The sequence below is a fragment of the Lepisosteus oculatus genome, unplaced genomic scaffold, assembly GCF_040954835.1.
Source record: "Lepisosteus oculatus isolate fLepOcu1 unplaced genomic scaffold, fLepOcu1.hap2 HAP2_SCAFFOLD_39, whole genome shotgun sequence".
In the NCBI taxonomy this organism is placed as follows: domain Eukaryota; kingdom Metazoa; phylum Chordata; class Actinopteri; order Semionotiformes; family Lepisosteidae; genus Lepisosteus; species Lepisosteus oculatus.
This window is the reverse complement of record NW_027167923.1, coordinates 2603872-2624173: the sequence shown is the minus strand read 5'-3', so window position 1 is coordinate 2624173 and position 20302 is coordinate 2603872.

Below are 20302 nucleotides of genomic sequence, written 5' to 3'. Positions count from 1 at the left end.
GTAACACTGCTTTCAGATTTCTAAGAATTGCTAAAATAGTATGTTTACAGAGCATTCAGAGTCTCATAGAGAAAATAAGTTGAGAATATGACAAGTTCCTACCATCTCAAGCACTGCCAATCTAGAACAAAAAGAAAGTACTTGAACGCCTGCAGTAATCGAACACAAACCAGAACATATCAGTGCATGACAATGAAATGTAGTCACAAAATGATTCTACCCTTTCAAGTCCCAAAAAGGACCGAGGAACTTACCGGAGGCGATACCTGGATTTCAAACAGAGTACAATGTAGCCACTGTAGGGGAGAAGATCACAGAGAGCTCTTCTCAGATTGCTCAGAGTCAGCCCCAGCACCCTGTCCTGACTGAAGCAGACAAAGTGGTCAAACAGGTAGGTAGAAATGAGTAAGGAACAGAGAGTATGGTTATTCTTGCATTGTTTGTTCGTCTGTCAAAGAGAAGAGTGCTTCTGACTTTTGTCAATGTTCATCTTTATTTTAGGAGAAGAACAAACGGTGGTATCACACTTTGCTCAAGTGTATGATGCCATGTGTGTACAGCAGACATCACCAAAGGAACAGGAGACACCTGAGTAGAGAACAAGAATATGAAAAGACTGATGAAAAAAAGCACCAGGAGAAATCCATTGAATATGCACATTCTCGTACAGTATTTCAATAAAAAGTTTCAGTGTTGTTTTTAGTGTCGTCGTATTGCATACATTTAAAACAATTTGTCTTGTTTAATGAACAATTTAATTTACTTTCGTAAAAAGTGTTGTTTACTGTAGTCCTAGCATGGATGCAATTGTTAGAAAAAACGGGAATGAAAAACTGAATGTTTCATACAATATGGGTTTGTGTTAACCCACACACCTAAGTGAAATGTTTGATTACGTTTACAAGACATAACACATAGTTCAGTTGAGTGTGAAAGGGAACAACAGAGAAAGTCACAAACAAAACATTTGTGAAGGACTTGATGAATGTTTTTTCTTTAGAAATTACAAAAAATAAAGAATTTTTCAACAAGATGTCTTTCTATAGCGAGTTTTATTTGAGATAGTCTTCTCTTAGAAGTGCAAAAGTGGTATTCCCTACAATTTATTCCCCAATTTGATCATTCTCAGAAATTAGGAGACGGAAACCACACCTACTGTAATATTAGACCTTGTAACAAGGCAACTAGGTTTCAATGGCTTAAAAGGTGCAGAAAGAGGCTCATGTATAATGACCTCCAGTGTCCCACAGGTTTCCCAAATCATTTCTTAGAGTATGGAAAAAGAGGAAATAAAGTGTCTACAGAAAGCGTAAACCCCCTTGAACTTTGATCAGTTTGTTGCGCCAGTGCCAGAGTTTCATGCAATTTAATGAGGACCTTTTTCTCACACCACATATGTTATACTTTCAATGGGAAAAAAGGAAATATTACAATTGTATACATTTTCACCCACATGTTAATATTTGGTAGAAGCCCTTTTCACAGCAATTTCAGCTGTGAGTCTGTTGGTAACGGGCTCCACCACCTCTGCACCAACAAGATTTGATAATATTTGAGAATTTCAGAAGTCTGTCTGGTTTAGCTGAAGAATCAGCTAAGGTAAGTTTCAGGAAGAGCATCTGATTTCTTTCAATAAAGCAGAACAGAGAAAAAACACACAATACAAAATCATGAGAATTTGTATCCATATGACACTTTGACTCGAATACTTTTATCAGACCTACACAGAGTATATACTGTACACACTTTTTCAGCCCAGGTTTATACATTTGATACATTTGGAACTGCCACTTGTAGGTGTTTTTATGTCTTAGCTCAACACTGTGAAACCTGTAGTTACAAACATGGAGGATGAAGACATGAAGACATATATTGTACCTCTGACCGGCCTACCTTCGAAGAGGTGAAAGATGAAACTTTTCCTTTATCGTCAACTCAGTGAATGTCTTTAAACTTTCGAAAACTGTAGCAAAGAATAAGTAAAAAAAAATATTTTCATTGGACCCACAGAAAAGTCAAAGTTGTCCATAGAAATGCCCGTCTAAATCAGAAATCTACAGCACAAAGGCAGTGGCCTTTCGGGACATAAAAATGAAATCAGACTTAGCTCAGAAGAATTGCCCTTAGTCACGGACATCTTGCTATCAGTCACTACAAAGATGTTTTCTCTCGTGCCATGGCTAGCCTGACTTGCTTCTTCAGCTGGATGGCTTCTGGTCGCTGGTCAGGATCGACAGCCAGCATGTCCTGGAGCAGTGTCCTTAGCTCCATGCTTATGGCTCTATTTACTTTCAGAGGGATGTGGAACTGCAGCCAGGGGTTCTCATGCAGGGCCTCTCCAACAGGCCCTGACAGACATATGCTCCTGTATCGGAAACACACTTTAGTTCAATTCTAAAATATTTCTCATAGGACTGAAGGAACCTTTGCCTGTTAAGAGTTAACAATTAGGTCCTCAAGAACTGTTTTACGGTTTTCCACACTCCTGGCTGGCCAAGGTCTCTTTAAGGTCTCTTAAGTGGAGGTGTAACTCATGTATCCTACATGTGATTTAGCAACATGAAAGGGAATAGCTTCTTATCGGATTATGGTCTTGGTTAACTGCCTAAGGCTGACCTAAGTGCCTAACTTTCTGACTTTCTTTATACCTTATATGTTAAGAAGCTCTTCTGACCAATCAGAAATGTATGCTTTATGTATGAACATTTTGCTCATCAAAGTGAGTGAGAGACAAGGTTAACAGAATTTAGCCACGGCAGTAAATGACAGCATATTTTTTCGTTCTTAAATGGTCTCTACCTGGCACACCTGCAGTGCAAACTGACACACACTGTTTAGAGAAACAGCTACTCTATTACTAATATTAATGAAACATTTCTTATTCTATGGAACAAAAACAAACAGTAAAACTAAAACACAGATCTCTTAGCTTCCTATTTCATGAACCAGATGACTGAATGACCAAGCCTAACTAATAGCCAGAACCCCAGTTAACCCTCCGTAACACAAACACAAAGTTTAACCACACGACAGGAACTCTTTCAAACTGAGTGAAAATCATAAATGGATCCATAACTTTACATCAATTTACTATGTTGTGCCAATACCTGCATTTACATTTAGAACGAATGATGTCATAGAACCAGCATCACACCAGTTCCAGGTGTCTCCAAGGAGACAACAGAACTTCAGTTGTGTTTGCTAAAATACACACTTTGAAACATACTGTAACACTTAGTTAACATGTCTGGTTTAGTTGAAGAATCGGCTAAGGTAAGTTTCAGGGTTCAATGGTGGGATGGCACCTGTGCTTTTTTCCCCCAACCGCTAGAATATGATTCGCACCAAACCCAAAAGAAATACTGCACAGTTCAGGAACTTCATCAACCTAGCAACTGTAAAATAAGCTTACAAACAACTGAATTGAAATGCCAAAAAGTTCAGAGAAAGGCACAAACTATGTTTACTTGGGGTTTCCAAAATTAAAGCTAACTAAAACTGTAATGATAAACAATCATGCTGCCAATGGACAGAGAAATATCATGTTTTTTGAATAATGTATTATTTGTTATATAGGAACCCAGTATAAGGGAATCCCTTGCGATCCTGTCTGCAGAGATAAAGGTAAGTATTTTTTTCTCTTTAGCTCTGTCACTCCAAGAAATATAATGAACATAAATATATTTGACAATCTTTTCATAGTAATCCAAACAACTCTGCGTGTATCTGACATTTGTAATATTTATCTACCGCAGTATAACTCTTCTGGCAAGGCGATTGCTATTGTACCTTGAAAGAAAACTGATTGGAAATGTCATGTACTCTATGGTTTCTATTGATGTCAAGTGGCAAATGTTGACTGGTGATGTTATGTGAATCTTAGGAAATGGTCATTTTTCAATCGAGTCTATGTTTCTCAGAATTTGAGACAGAGAGGTCAATCTCTGCAATCCGAGCTGAGGGCATTTCTTGGAATGGAAAGGTAAGAGCAACGTGTTCTTTGATATTCTCTTAAGACTCTTCGCCAGATTTTACGATGAAAAATGTAAATAATAATAACAAACATTATTTTATATAGTGCCTTGAAAGGTGGCTTCTTTACAGAATGACAGAACCAACTACAATAAATAATACATAAGATATGCATGATGACAATACACAGTTAGAGGAGACAGTAGATGGTCATTGTCAGTGTATTCTGAAGGTAGTTTTCCAATTTCTTGGAACAGGGTAAAAGAGGCCACCTCTACTAGAATCTTTGTCCTAACCAAAAATGTAACAAAGTATAATAATAATATTAAAAAGAATAATAATAAACTTTATTTATAGAGCACCTTTCATACAAATAGTGCTTTGGTGCTTTAAAAAGCAAGCGTAAAAATAAAATATTAAAATTGAGAGATATACTTTCAGTTGTAAAGGAAAATACAGCAATACAGTAAAGCAACATACGTCAATTAAATAAATACAAATTAGGAAAGTCGTAATAAAATAAGAACAATTAAAGAGAACTAAAAAAAGAAACAGAAATAGAAAGAACAAAGAACCACTTTAACTAAAAGCAACATTTTCAAATGTTTTTTAAAACAATGTACCGAGCTTGACTGCCTAATAAAAAGTGGAAGTGAGTTTCATAATTTAGAAGCATAAAAACAAAAAGCAGCCTCTCCACTCTTTCTGCATTTCACATGTGGTATTTGCAGTAGGCCAGTATGTGCAGATCTCAGGTCACGTATAGGAACATATGAAGACAGACATTCAGTAAGGTACAGACGTGCTAGGTCGCTTAAAGCTTTAAAAACAAGTAAAAGAACTTTCAAATTTATCCTAGATAATACAGGTGACCGGTGAAGTTTTTTCAAAACAGGAATGATATTCTCTTTCTTGTATTTGTTAGGATCTGTGCTACTGCATTTCGAACAAGTAGTAAGGGATTTATTGTTTTCTTGGGAAGCCCACAAAACCGAGCATTATAATCATATCCACATCAATGTGAGCAATGGAGAAGTCAAATTAACGTGTCTAAATATCATCTAGTTCTATCCCAGGGAAGAGGGCTGTTGCCTACACAGACGACAAGACACAAAACGCTCAACTGTGCAAAACACGCATAAGGACATCAGTCAGGAGGAACAAGGTAAAGTGTTTTTACTTCTTCACCATGGTCATGTAGTTTCACTCCAAGCACTGTCATATGAAATAACTGTGGAAACGACTTCCCCAACATTTTGGGTTGTTGCATTTTGCTTCAATGAATTTTAACCTTTTCTTTTAGACATTAAGAGGAAGGACACATTCACCCTTGGTAGAGATTCAGTTGTTCTATGAGATGTCAAGGTGAGAATTAACCACTTCAGGCATAAGTCAATCCACATGACTGAAAAAGGGGCAATGAACAGGATATGGGGATTTTGCTAGTTATAAAGTACAATAATCATCATTACATGATCTAAGAATACTGATGTATAAGCTGTGTCCCTGACTGATTAATTAGCAAATTCATCTTTGTAGAGTGCAGCTACTATCTATTCAGTGGCATTTCCTTAAAACAACTGTATTCCCACATTCTGAATATGGAGTGAGATCATGTAAGAATGTTGGACTTGTAATAACTAATTGAAGGATAATAATAATCAACAAAAGTGCTTAAAAGTATCAACAAATGCCTTCAAAGTACTTGACACGTACTTTGCTTTCAAAAGTGAAACATAATTAATGCTTACGTAAGATTTCTCTTGACTTCTCAGGAGCATACTAACTCCAAGGACAAGTAACATCACAAACCATTATTTAAGTGCTGATGTTGGAGCTGCAATACTACTACCAAGACAAAAAATGATACAGGTAACACTGCTTTCAGATTTCTAAGAATTGCTAAAATAGTATGTTTACAGAGCATTCAGAGTCTCATAGAGAAAATAAGTTGAAAATATGACAAGTTCCTACCATCTCAAACACTGCCAATCTAGAACAAAGAGAAAGTACTTGAACGCCTGCAGTAATCGAACACAAACCAGAACATATCAGTGCATGACAATGAAATGTAGTCACAAAATGATTCTACCCTTTCAAGTCCCAAAAAGGACCGAGGAACTTACCGGAGGCGATACCTGGATTTCAAACAGAGTACAATGGAGCCACTGTAGGGGAGAAGATCACAGAGAGCTCTTCTCAGATTGCTCAGAGTCAGCCCCAGCACCCTGTCCTGACTAAAGCAGACAAAGTGGTCAAACAGGTAGGTAGAAATGAGTAAGGAACAGAGAGTATGGTTATTCTTGCATTGTTTGTTCGTCTGTCAAAGAAAAGAGTGCTTCTGACTTTTGTCAATGTTCATCTTTATTTTAGGAGAAGAACAAACGGTGGTATCACACTTTGCTCAAGTGTATGATGCCATGTGTGTACAGCAGACATCACCACAGGAACAGGAGACACCTGAGTAGAGAACAAGAATATGAAAAGACTGATGAAAAAAAGCACCAGGAGAAATCCATTGAATATGCACAATCTCGTACAGTATTTCAATAAAAAGTTTCACTGTTGTTTTTAGTGTCGTCGTATTGCATACATTTAAAACAATTTGTCTTGTTTAATGAACAATTTCATTTACTTTCGTAAAAAGTGTTGTTTACTGTAGTCCTAGCATGGATGCAATTGTTAGAAAAAACGGGAATGAAAAACTGAATGTTTCATACAATATGGGTTTGTGTTAACCCACACACCTAAGTGAAATGTTTGATTACATTTACAAGACATAACACATAGTTCAGTTGAGTGTGAAAGGGAACAACAGAGAAAGTCACAAACAAAACATTTGTGAAGGACTTGATGAATGTTTTTTCTTTAGAAATTACAAAAAATAAAGAATTTTTCAACAAGATGTCTTTCTATAGCGAGTTTCATTTGAGATAGTCTTTTCTTAGAAGTGCAAGAGTGGTATTCCCTACAATTTATTCCCCAATTTGATCATTCTCAGAAATTAGGAGACGGAAACCACACCTACTGTAATATTAGACCTTGTAACAAGGCAACTAGGTTTCAATGGCTTAAAAGGTGCAGAAAGAGGCTCATGTATAATGACCTCCAGTGTCCCACAGGTTTCCCAAATCATTTCTTAGAGTATGGAAAAAGAGGAAATAAAGTGTCTACAGAAAGCGTATACCCCCTTGAACTTTGATCAGTTTGTTGCGCCAGTGCCAGAGTTTCATGCAATTAAATGAGGACCTCTTTCTCACACCACATATGTTATACTTTCAATGGGAAAAAAGGAAATATTACAATTGTATACATTTTCACCCACATGTTAATATTTGGCAGAAGCCCTCTTCACAGTAATTTCAGCTGTGAGTCTGTTGGTAATGGGCTCCACCACCTCTGCACCAACAAGATTTGATAATATTTGAGAATTTCAGAAGTCTGTCTGGTTTAGCTGAAGAATCAGCTAAGGTAAGTTTCAGGAAGAGCATCTGATTTCTTTCAATAAAGCAGAACAGAGAAAAAACACACAATACAAAATCATGAGAATTTGTATCCATATGACACTTTGACTCGAATACTTTTATCAGACCTACACAGAGTATATACTGTACACACTTTTTCAGCCCAGGTTTATACATTTGATACATTTGGAACTGCCACTTGTAGGTGTTTTTGTGTCTTAGCTCAACACTGTGAAACCTGTAGTTACAAACATGGAGGATGAAGACATGAAGACATATATCGTACCTCTGACCGGCCTACCTTCGAAGAGGTGAAAGATGAAACTTTTCCTTTATCGTCAACTCAGTGAATGTCTTTAAACTTTCGAAAACTGTAGCAAAGAATAAGTAAAAAAATATATTTTCATTGGACCCACAGAAAAGTCAAAGTTGTCCATAGAAATGCCCGTCTAAATCAGAAATCTACAGCACAAAGGCAGTGGCCTTTCGGGACATAAAAATGAAATCAGACTTAGCTCAGAAGAATTGCCCTTAGTCACGGACATCTTGCTATCAGTCACTACAAAGATGTTTTCTCTCGTGCCATGGCTTGCCTGACTTGCTTCTTCAGCTGGATGGCTTCTGGTCGCTGGTCAGGATCGACAGCCAGCATGTCCTGGAGCAGTGTCCTTAGCTCCATGCTTATGGCTCTATTTACTTTCAGGGGGATGTGGAACTGCAGCCAGGGGTTCTCACGCAGGGCCTCTCCAACAGGCCCTGACAGACATATGCTCCTGTATCGGAAACACACTTTAGTTCAATTCTAAAATATTTCTCATAGGACTGAAGGAACCTTTGCCTGTTAAGAGTTAACAATTAGGTCCTCAAGAACTGTTTTACGGTTTTCCACACTCCTGGCTGGCCAAGGTCTCTTTAAGGTCTCTTAAGTGGAGGTGTAACTCATGTATCCTACATGTGATTTAGCAACATGAAAGGGAATAGCTTCTTATCGGATTATGGTCTTGGTTAACTGCCTAAGGCTGACCTAAGTGCCTAACTTTCTGACTTTCTTTATACCTTATATGTTAAGAAGCTCTTCTGACCAATCAGAAATGTATGCTTTATGTATGAACATTTTGCTCATCAAAGTGAGTGAGAGACAAGGTTAACAGAAATTAGCCACGGCAGTAAATGACAGCATATTTTTTCGTTCTTAAATGGTCTCTACCTGGCACACCTGCAGTGCAAACTGACACACACCGTTTAGAGAAACAGCTACTCTATTACTAATATTAATGAAACATTTCTTATTCTATGGAACAAAAACAAACAGTAAAACTAAAACACAGATCTCTTAGCTTCCTATTTCATGAACCAGATGACTGAATGACCAAGCCTAACTAATAGCCAGAACCCCAGTTAACCCTCCGTAACACAAAGTTTAACCACACGACAGGAACTCTTTCAAACTGAGTGAAAATCATAAATGGATCCATAACTTTACATCAATTTACTATGTTGTGCCAATACCTGCATTTACATTTAGAACGAATGATGTCATAGAACCAGCATCACACCAGTTCCAGGTGTCTCCAAGGAGACAACAGAACTTCAGTTGTGTTTGCTAAAATACACACTTTGAAACATACTGTAACACTTAGTTAACATGTCTGGTTTAGTTGAAGAATCGGCTAAGGTAAGTTTCAGGGTTTAATGGTGGGATGGCACCTGTGCTTTTTTCCCCCAACCGCTAGAATATGATTCGCACCAAACCCAAAAGAAATACTGCACAGTTCAGGAACTTCATCAACCTAGCAACTGTAAAATAAGCTTACAAACAACTGAATTGAAATGCCAAAAAGTTCAGAGAAAGGCACAAACTATGTTTACTTGGGGTTTCCAAAATTAAAGCTAACTAAAACTGTAATGATAAACAATCATGCTGCCAATGGACAGAGAAATATCATGTTTTTTGAATAATGTATTATTTGTTATATAGGAACCCAGTATAAGGGAATCCCTTGCGATCCTGTCTGCAGAGATAAAGGTAAGTATTTTTTTCTCTTTAGCTCTGTCACTCCAAGAAATATAATGAACATAAATATATTTGCCAATCTTTTCATAGTAATCCAAACAACTCTGCGTGTATCTGACATTTGTAATATTTATCTACCGCAGTATAACTCTTCTGGCAAGGCGATTGCTATTGTACCTTGAAAGAAAACTGATTGGAAATGTCATGTACTCTATGGTTTCTATTGATGTCAAGTGGCAAATGTTGACTGGTGATGTTATGTGAATCTTAGGAAATGGTCATTTTTCAATCGAGTCTATGTTTCTCAGAATTTGAGACAGAGAGGTCAATCTCTGCAATCCGAGCTGAGGGCATTTCTTGGAATGGAAAGGTAAGAGCAACGTGTTCTTTGATATTCTCTTAAGACTCTTCGCCAGATTTGACGATGAAAAATGTAAATAATAATAACAAACATTATTTTATATAGTGCCTTGAAAGGTGGCTTCTTTACAGAATGACAGAACCAACTACAATAAATAATACACAAGATATGCATGATGACAATACACAGTTAGAGGAAACAGTAGATGGTCATTTTCAGTGTATTCTGAAGGTAGTTTTCCAATTTTTTGGAACAGGATAAAAGAGGCCACCTCTACTAGAATCTTTGTCCTAACCAAAAATGTAACAAAGTATAATAATAATATTAAAAAGAATAATAATAAACTTTATTTATAGAGCACCTTTCATACAAATAGTGCTTTGGTGCTTTAAAAAGCAAGCGTAAAAATAAAATATTAAAATTGAGAGATATACTTTCAGTTGTAAAGGAAAATACAGCAATACAGTAAAGCAACATACATGTCAATTAAATAAATACAAATTAGGAAAGTCGTAATAAAATAAGAACAATTAAAGAGAACTAAAAAAAGAAACAGAAATAGAAAGAACAAAGAACCACTTTAACTAAAAGCAACATTTTCAAATGTTTTTTAAAACAATGTACCGAGCTTGACTGCCTAATAAAAAGTGGAAGTGAGTTTCATAATTTAGAAGCATAAAAACAAAAAGCAGCCTCTCCACTCTTTCTGCATTTCACATGTGGTATTTGCAGTAGGCCAGTATGTGCAGATCTCAGGTCACGTATAGGAACATATGAAGACAGACATTCAGTAAGGTACAGACGTGCTAGGTCGCTTAAAGCTTTAAAAACAAGTAAAAGAACTTTCAAATTTATCCTAGATAATACAGGTGACCGGTGAAGTTTTTTCAAAACAGGAATGATATTCTCTTTCTTGTATTTGTTAGGATCTGTGCTACTGCATTTCGAACAAGTAGTAAGGGATTTATTGTTTTCTTGGGAAGCCCACAAAACCGAGCATTATAATCATATCCACATCAATGTGAGCAATGGAGAAGTCAAATTAACGTGTCTAAATATCATCTAGTTCTATCCCAGGGAAGAGGGCTGTTGCCTACACAGACGACAAGACACAAAACGCTCAACTGTGCAAAACACGCATAAGGACATCAGTCAGGAGGAACAAGGTAAAGTGTTTTTACTTCTTCACCATGGTCATGTAGTTTCACTCCAAGCACTGTCATATGAAATAACTGTGGAAACGACCTCCCCAACATTTTGGGTTGTTGCATTTTGCTTCAATGAATTTTAACCTTTTCTTTTAGACATTAAGAGGAAGGACACATTCACCCTTGGTAGAGATTCAGTTGTTCTATGAGATGTCAAGGTGAGAATTAACCACTTCAGGCATAAGTCAATCCACATGACTGAAAAAGGGGCAATGAACAGGATATGGGAATTTTGCTAGTTATAAAGTACAATAATCATCATTACATGATCTAAGACTACTGAAGTATAAGCTGTGTCCCTGACTGATTAATTAGCAAATTCATCTTTGTAGAGTGCAGCTACTATCTATTCAGTGGCATTTCCTTAAAACAACTGTATTCCCACATTCTGAATATGGAGTGAGATCATGTAAGAATGTTGGACTTGTAATAACTAATTGAAGGATTATAATAATCAACGAAAGTGCTTAAAAGTATCAACAAATGCCTTCAAAGTACTTGACACGTACTTTGCTTTCAAAAGTGAAACATAATTAATGCTTACGTAAGATTTCTCTTGACTTCTCAGGAGCATACTAACTCCAAGGACAAGTAACATCACAAACCATTATTTAAGTGCTGATGTTGGAGCTGCAATACTACTACCAAGACAAAAAATGATACAGGTAACACTGCTTTCAGATTTCTAAGAATTACTTAAATAGTATGTTTACAGAGCATTCAGAGTCTCATAGAGAAAATAAGTTGAGAATATGACAAGTTCCTACCATCTCAAACACTGCCAATCTAGAACAAAAAGAAAGTACTTGAACGCCTGCAGTAATCGAACACAAACCAGAACATATCAGTGCATGACAATGAAATGTAGTCACAAAATGATTCTACCCTTTCAAGTCCCAAAAAGGACCGAGGAACTTACCGGAGGCGATACCTGGATTTCAAACAGAGTACAATGTAGCCACTGTAGGGGAGAAGATCACAGAGAGCTCTTCTCAGATTGCTCAGAGTCAGCCCCAGCACCCTGTCCTGACTGAAGCAGACAAAGTGGTCAAACAGGTAGGTAGAAATGAGTAAGGAACAGAGAGTATGGTTATTCTTGCATTGTTTGTTCGTCTGTCAAAGAAAAGAGTGCTTCTGACTTTTGTCAATGTTCATCTTTATTTTAGGAGAAGAACAAACGGTGGTATCACACTTTGCTCAAGTGTATGATGCCATGTGTGTACAGCAGACATCACCAAAGGAACAGGAGACACCTGAGTAGAGAACAAGAATATGAAAAGACTGATGAAAAAAAGCACCAGGAGAAATCCATTGAATATGCACAATCTCGTACAGTATTTCAATAAAAAGTTTCAGTGTTGTTTTTAGTGTCGTCGTATTGCATACATTTAAAACAATTTGTCTTGTTTAATGAACAATTTCATTTACTTTCGTAAAAAGTGTTGTTTACTGTAGTCCTAGCATGGATGCAATTGTTAGAAAAAACGGGAATGAAAAACTGAATGTTTCATACAATATGGGTTTGTGTTAACCCACACACCTAAGTGAAATGTTTGATTACGTTTACAAGACATAACACATAGTTCAGTTGAGTGTGAAAGTCACAAACAAAACATTTGTGAAGGACTTGATGAATGTTTTTTCTTTAGAAATTACAAAAAATAAAGAATTTTTCAACAAGATGTCTTTCTATAGCGAGTTTTATTTGAGATAGTCTTCTCTTAGAAGTGCAAAAGTGGTATTCCCTACAATTTATTCCCCAATTTGATCATTCTCAGAAATTAGGAGACGGAAACCACACCTACTGTAATATTAGACCTTGTAACAAGGCAACTAGGTCTCAATGGCTTAAAAGGTGCAGAAAGAGGCTCATGTATAATGACCTCCAGTGTCCCACAGGTTTCCCAAATCATTTCTTAGAGTATGGAAAAAGAGGAAATAAAGTGTCTACAGAAAGCGTAAACCCCCTTGAACTTTGTTCAGTTTGTTGCGCCAGTGCCAGAGTTTCATGCAATTAAATGAGGACCTCTTTCTCACACCACATATGTTATACTTTCAAAGGGAAAAAAGGAAATATTACAATTGTATACATTTTCACCCACATGTTAATATTTGGTAGAAGCCCTTTTCACAGCAATTTCAGCTGTGAGTCTGTTGGTAACGGGCTCCACCACCTCTGCACCAACAAGATTTGATAATATTTGAGAATTTCAGAAGTCTGTCTGGTTTAGCTGAAGAATCAGCTAAGGTAAGTTTCAGGAAGAGCATCTGATTTCTTTCAATAAAGCAGAACAGAGAAAAAACACACAATACAAAATCATGAGAATTTGTATCCATAGGACACTTTGACTCGAATACTTTTATCAGACCTACACAGAGTATATACTGTACACACTTTTTCAGCCCAGGTTTATACATTTGGAACTGCCATTTGTAGGTGTTTTTGTGTCTTAGCTCAACACTGTGAAACCTGTAGTTACAAACATGGAGGATGAAGACATGAAGACATATATTGTACCTCTGACCGGCCTACCTTCCAAGAGGTGAAAGATGAAACTTTTCCTTTATCGTCAACTCAGTGAATGTCTTTAAACTTTCGAAAACTGTAACAAAGAATAAGTTAAAAAACTTATTTTCATTGGACCCACAGAAAAGTCAAAGTTGTCCATAGAAATGCCCATCTAAATCAGAAATCTACAGCACAAAGGCGGTGGCCTTTCGGGACATAAAAATGAAATCAGACTTTACTCAGACGAATTGCCCTTGGTCACGGACATCTTGCTGTCAGTCACTACAAAGATGTTTTCTCTCGTGCCATGGCTTGCCTGACTTGCTTCTTCTGCCGGATGGCTTCTGGTCGCTGGTCAGGATCGACAGCCAGCATGTCCTGGAGCAGTGTCCTTAGCTCTGTGCTTATGGCTCTATTTACTTTCAGGGGGATGTGGAACTGCAGCCAGGGGTTCTCATGCAGGGCCTCTCCAACAGGCCCTGACAAACATATGCTCCTGTATCGGAAACACACTTTAGTTCAATTCTAAAATATTTCTCATAGGACTGAAGGAACCTTTGCCTGTTAAGAGTTAACAATTAGGTCCTCAAGAACTGTTTTACGGTTTTCTACACTCCTGGCTGGCCAAGGTCTCTTTAAGGTCTCTTAAGTGGAGGTGTAACTCATGTATCCTACATGTGATTTAGCAACATGAAAGGGAATAGCTTCTTATCGGATTATGGTCTTGGTTAACTGCCTAAGGCTGACCTAAGTGCCTAACTTTCTGACTTTGTTTATACCTTATGAAGAAAGATGTGAAGACGGGGGTTTGAATTTAATCCTTTCTGTAGGGGGTTTAGACTTCTAAGTCACAAGCTGGGGTTTATGGCAGGAAAGGGGGTTAAATGATAAGGACTGCAGATGCCAGCTAGGAACCCCCCTGGGTGTAATGTTAAACTGACCATTTGCCCAGAATATCGTAAACTGGCCAAATACCATGAACCCCCCTCTTTACCATCAGACCGAGTGACGTAAGAAACGGAGAAGAAAACACTATATAACCCAAAAGTTTGTAACAGTACGGCGAACAATACTTCGGTTTTGTTGTTTCTTGCGGGAAACAAGACTTCGGCTTTATTGTTCCTTGCATGCAATAAACTCATCTGTTTTACTTCATCTCGGGATCAAGAACCTTATTTCTTCTGTTACAACAAATTTGGCGTAGTCGGCGGATGCTCCAGAAGGCGCAGAACTTCCCATCGGCAGGAGAGACGGTCAGCGCTCACATTACTAAGAGGTAAGGACTCCTCTTTTTAAAAAAAAAGTCCCGACTCTCTCTGACCGATTGGGAAATCTCTGCTCCCTGCGAGAATCGCCCGAGATGACGGAGTAAACGTGAGTTTCTGAATTCCTCTGGCCCGGGGAAGACACCGGTGTATGTAATGGGTTGTTTGCTGTAAGCCCAGAATTTGGTCTGGCAGGGGTTCCGCGGTATTGTGTACAGGCGTTCGAAGCTGGTGTATGCCTTAATTGCGCGTGGAGTTTTGAACGGGTTTTGGACCCTTACCGTGAAGTTCAGGACTGGTGTGGGCCTTAATTGCGCCCGGAGTTCTGAAGGTCAGAACTGGTTTGGGCCTTAATTGCGCCCGGAGTTCTGAGGCTCAGAATCGGTGTGGGCCTTAATTGCGCCCGGGGTTCTAGAGCAAGTGGTGCATTAAATGCACGTATAATCCAGGATTGGTGTGGGCCTTAATTGCGCCCGGGGTCCTGAGATTAGCTACGCCTTGATCGTGCACAGATTGGAGTGGCGTGGTTTCTGGCGTGGCGTGGTTTTTTTTTGTTTTAAAGGAAACAGGAGTAGAAGAGATATGTGTATGTATGTTTTTGGTGTTTTCCTTGTTTGTGAAATACATATACACACGCACGACACTAACATAAACACACCTCATAATAAAAGAGCAAAGCATTAAGTAGCAGGATTTAAAGGACGTTGAAACCCGAGAATCGCCCTGATTGAGCTCAGTGCGTAAGTCAACCCTGGGGCAAAAGCAGCGATGCTGGCGTTCTGGGGATGGTGAATTACTGATCAAGAAAGGGGGTTTTCGAGGTCTCATTTCTTACCTGTGAACAGTGCGGTGTAAGTCCTCTCTAAAGTCTCGGAGAGGCATTTAGATCTGGAGGTAACAGACGCCCTTAGCTGAATGAGTGCAGTAATGCACAGGTTTTTCCAAGTGAAAAAATCCCCCTACTGAATGAGCTGTGACCTCACACACGACAAAAGTAAATCTTAAAGAGACCGAACATGTGTGCTAACTGATGGTTTGAGAAAGTGGTGGAAGGGTCCGTTTAAATATCGGAAAAGTGTAAGTTGACGGAAAAGAAGGAGAAAAATATGGAAAAAGCTGAGTTTGTCAGAGGGAATTTGGGGCGAAGACGCCTGTTAAGAAAGCATATGAGTATTGATTGGCAAAAGCACAAGCATGTAGCTCCCACCCTGGTGCACGGCCGGCACCAGTGGTGGCAGATACATGACGAAAAAGAAAGAAATTGGGATGTGACTTAAAAGTGTGTTTACGGGGAAAATAAAAACCCGGAAGAAAATATACTTTACTCGCTACGAAAGAGTATAGAAAAAAAGTTAAAAGAGGCAGTACAGGAGAATGAGAAACTAAAGAAGGAATTAACTCCTGGTCACGCTGCACTGGTTAATGTGCTGCAGCCAGCGACTAAGTTATATCCTGCTCTCCCACAGGGGAACAAACAGGCAGGAAACGAAAATAATTGGGATCAATTCCCTCAGTGGCCATATGGAGAAGGGGGGTCTGATTGGGATAACACTTGGTATGAGTGTGATAAAGACGGATCAAGGTCTCCCCTGTTAGAGGGAGGGCGCCCGCAGATCTGTACTCTCACTCGAAGTGGGAAAGGACTTGATGTAGCAGGGGCTGGCGCCGTTGATGACAGCGCCACTCTAACACTGTCTCGCACTCCGTCGAGGGGGTCTGCAATCGCACCTACCTTCCCTGATTTCCCCCATACGATCAAATCCAAAACCGTAAGATATTGACCGGTGGGCTAAAGTACCGCACCCGAAATTAGAAATGCAGCGAACCTGGAGTGCGCTTCAGGAATTAAAAGGATTCATGTAGAAGTAAAACAAGAATACAGCACATTGTATTACGAAGAGAAAAATATATTCTCGATGTGTATGTGTGTTTTATGAATTTGTGTGCCGGCATGTATGTCTGTAACTGTGAGTTTTGGTCTACTAAATGACGGTGTGAGTGTGTTTAGCCAGCGGGACTGGCTAGAGACGTAACTAAAGAGACTAGACAAAAATCAACTTAAGGAGATTGGAAAATATAAGAGCGTCTGAAACGTATAAGTAAAGTACAGGTGGACGTAAAAGTAGTTAAACAGTTTTTGTATTTTTTATACAATTAGTTGCAATAATGGAAACAATTTGGTTTTATTCGAATGTCTCGAAACCAGACATGCTGAAACGCTGTAGGTTTAGAATCGAGACTGGGGAGAATAACGTCTTGTGAGAAAATCTGTTTACCTAACGATTAGATCCTGTAAATTCCTTGTAGCCTCCCTAAGTCTGTCCCAGTCCAGTGGATAAAAATGTACTGTTAATGGAGTGTTGGTTTCTCTGTTAGGGGATACTGGAGCACTACTGTCCTGCTTGTTTCACTCCTCTGTTCAACAGTGTACTATAGAGCAATGTATATGGGAAGATGGCAGGAGGCCACAGGAGTATTGGGACAGCAAGTTTTACTTGCCGAGTACCAGATTTTAATGGGTGGTTTTATTCCAGATCTATTGGGTTGGAATATTATGCATTACAAAGAATGACTATCCAGAACAGGGTATCACGTGGCTTCAACTGGCTGGGATCACTCAGTATGTTGATGGTATTCTGAGTGCTTCCCCTGACGAGGAAACCCACAAGTCTGAGTTGCTTCAGCTTTAGAGTGTCTAATAGAAGCAGTTATGATAAGGCCCTTTTGTGTCTAGCATTGTGAAATTTTAACAGGGCCTGGGTGCAATGTTTTTTACAGGGTGAGCACAACTCTTAACAGATCAGAAGGGGGGAGTGCAGTACAAGGACAAGATTGCCTTGATTCCCGCAGCAAAAGCCGCCTTTAATAATTTGAAACAAGTTCTCTTACAGGTGCTGAGACTGGGGTTTCCTCAGATGGATCAACCATTCCTTTGTATTATTGCAAGTTGCTGACAGAGGCCACCCAAGGAGCCCGCGAGCAGGCCCTGGAGGCGTGGGGACCACCACCTGAAGGAGGGCACAACCTCATCTCAGGAGAGTGGGTGTGGATCAGGAAGTTTCCTTCACAGGTTCTCCAGCCCAGGTGGGACGGACCCTACCAGATCCTGTTGACAACCGAGTCTGCGGTTCGAGTGGAAGGAAAAGATCGCTGGATCCACGCGCCACACTGCCGACGAGCCTCATCCCCATTTACAGACTCAGAATGAAATCATTTATGTTAATAACAATCATTGTTGCTCTAGGACTATGTTCCGCAGGAATTAATGATCATCTCTCCCACAAAGGAGAACATGGAATTAATTCCTTTTTAGGCCTCTCCTATCTGACAGCTAAGAAAACCAACCAAAGTGCCTGCTGGGTGTGTGCCGCATTACCCAAATATGTACAGGGAGGACTTCCTATGGGAGCCATTCCTTGGCGTCTCGAGGAAGTCATAGGCATGATCATTTGGAGGGATAATTTAGGAGATTTTAATATGACAAACTATGGGGGGTTGCCATAACACGACTTTAACCTGCACAACATTACAATATCTACAGGAGCGAGGCTTAGAGCCCACGAGTTTCACAGGCTCTTACGCTCCTAAATATAACAGAAGCCATACACCACCATACCTGACTCTCAATAAGGAACGTGAGGGAAACATATGTTTTCAGCACACTAATGGTCTGCACTTGGTTGGATGGAGTCGTTGCAACCTTACCATCGCTGCAAATATATCCACCTCTACCTTCCAAATTCCAGGATGGGATCGGCACACCCCACAATTCGGTATAAGTTTCTTATTTTCAGAGGCATGGGGAGCGCCAAACGGAACATATTTCATTTGTGGAAAACGAGCCTACCCATGGTTGCCAGCCCAGTGGTCTGGCTCATGTTATTTAGGATATGTGGTTCCTCATATCCGTGTTCAAACCCACAGCCCCTTCGGACCTAAACCACAGACCACAAATAAAATTGGCTGACTGGGAATATTATTTAGGTATAATATTTCCACAAGCCGGCATGAACTTTCTGAGTCGAGAGTTAATTCAAATGGCCTCGACTTTAGAAGAATTAGCAAATTCTACCTCATCTAGTCTGAAGGCTGTTAATGATGAGATGGTAGCCCTCAGAACAGTGGCCATGCAGAACCTACTAGCTTTAGATTATGTACTGGCGGCCCAAGGAGGAACTTGTGCAGTAATTGGCACTGAATGCTGCACATATATCCCTGATAATTCTGAGCACATCTCAGATCTGGCCCAACACATTTACAATGAGGGACAGAAATATCAGGACTATTATACTGAAAATTGGGGAATTGGATCTTGGGTAAAGTCTGTGTTTGGGGCCTGGGGTGGAACCTTTTTATAGTGTTTATCTGTAGGAGTAGTATTGTTTATATGTATAATTGTAATCATCACATTCACAAAAACATGTATCACATCTTGCTATAACCGTGGAACGTACAATGACACGGCAATACATACCTGTTCGCCAAGAAAGGAAAGATCTGCCCTGACATTGTATGTATAAAAATAGGCTACACTGACGTATGCCATATTTTATAAGGGGGGAATGAAGAAAGATGTGAAGACGGGGGTTTGAATTTAATCCTTTCTGTAGGGGGTTTAGACTTCTAAGTCACAAGCTGGGGTTTATGGCAGGAAAGGGGGTTAACTGATAAGGACTGCAGATGCAAGCTAGGAACCCCCCTGGGTGTAATGTTAAACTGACCATTTGCCCAGAACATCGTAAACTGGCCAAATACCATGAACCCCCCTCTTTACCATCAGACCGAGTGACGTCAGAAACGGAGAAGAAAACACTATATAACCCAAAAGTTTGTAAGAGTACGGCTAACAATACTTCGGTTTTGTTGTTTCTTGCGGGAAACAAGACTTCGGCTTTATTGTTCCTTGCATGCAATAATCTTATCTGTTTTACTTCATCTCGGGATCAAGAACCTTATTTCTTCTGTTACAACACTTATATGTTAAGAAGCTTCTTCTGACCAATCAGAAATGTATGCTTTATGTATGAACATTTTGCTCATCAAAGTGAGTGAGAGACAAGGTTAACAGAAATTAGCCACGGCAGTAAATGACAGCATATTTTTGGGTTCTTAAATGGTCTCTACCTGGAACACCTGCAGTGCAAACTGACACACACGGTTTAGAGAAACAGCTACTCTATTACTAATATTAATGAAACATTTCTTATTCTATGGAACAAAAACAAACAGTAAAACTAAAACACAGATCTCTTAGCTTCCTATTTCATGAACCAGATGACTGAATGACCAAGCCTAACTAGTAGCCAGAACCCCAGTTAACCCTCCGTAACACAAAGTTTAACCACACGACAGGAACTCTTTCAAACTGAGTGAAAATCATAAATGGATCCATAACTTTACATCAATTTACTATGTTGTGCCAATACCTGCATTTACATTTAGAACGAATGATGTCATAGAACCAGCATCACACCAGTTCCAGGTGTCTCCAAGGAGACAACAGAACTTC